Source organism: Babylonia areolata, chromosome 17, assembly GCF_041734735.1.
Source record: "Babylonia areolata isolate BAREFJ2019XMU chromosome 17, ASM4173473v1, whole genome shotgun sequence".
Classification (NCBI taxonomy): domain Eukaryota; kingdom Metazoa; phylum Mollusca; class Gastropoda; order Neogastropoda; family Buccinidae; genus Babylonia; species Babylonia areolata.
This window is the reverse complement of record NC_134892.1, coordinates 977,707-978,811: the sequence shown is the minus strand read 5'-3', so window position 1 is coordinate 978,811 and position 1,105 is coordinate 977,707.

Here is a 1,105-nt window from a genome sequence, read left to right as displayed (position 1 = left end):
ACAGAGAGAGGGAGACAATAAGGGGCACACACAGAGAGTGAGAGGGAGAGAGAGGGGGAGAGAGGAACAGTGTGGACAGAGAATGGCTGGGTTGAGGAAATACTGAGATGAACAGAGAGAAAGACACAGAGAGAGAATATTTCTCTGTGGTGTGTGTGGGTTTGCGCGTGTGTGCGCGTGCGTGACACAGAGAGACACACACAGAGAGATGACACACACAGACAGCGGAGACAGAGAGGGGGAGGGTGGGGGGAAGGGGGGGGGGTAGGGATGGAGGTATATCTATACATCTGTATTGCTTCATGTCATCTTTGTGGTGTCAGTTGTCAGGCAGAGACGTGCAGGGCTGACAGGGTGAACGGCACACTTTTGAATTGCGCCCTGACAATAGCCGAGTGGTTAAAGCGTTGGACTATCGATCTGAGGGTCCAAGGTTCGAATCTCGGTAACGGCGCCTGGTGGGTTAAGGGTTCCGATCTCCCAGGTCAACAAAATGTGCAGACCTGCTTGTGCCTGAACTCCCTTCGTGTATATACGCACACAGAAGGTCAAATACACCCGCGAAAGATCCTACAGTCCATGTCAGCGTTCGGTGGATTATGGAAACAAGAACATATCCAGCATGCACACACCCCGAAAACAGAGTATGGCTGCCTACATGGTGGGGTAAAAACGGTCATACTCGTGTACATGCGAGTAAACGTGGGAGTTGCAGCCCACGAATGAAGAAGATGAATCGAGCCCTCAGCTGGTTGGAAAGAGGATGGAGACATGATGTGCCTCCCTCAGCTGGTTGGAAAGAGGATGGAGACATGATGTGCCTCCCTCAGCTGGTTGGAAAGAGGATGGAGCCATGATGTGCCTCCCTCAGCTGGTTGGAAAGAGGATGGAGCCATGGTGTGCCTCCCTCAGCTGGTTGGAAAGAGGAGGATGGAGACATGATGTGCCTCCCTCAACTGGTTGGAAAGAGGATGGAGCCATGATGTGCCTCCCTCAGCTGGTTGGAAAGAGGATGGAGACATGATGTGCCTCCCTCAGCTGGTTGGAAAGAGGATGGAGCCATGATGTGCCTCCCTCAGCTGGTTGGAAAGAGGAGGATGGAGCC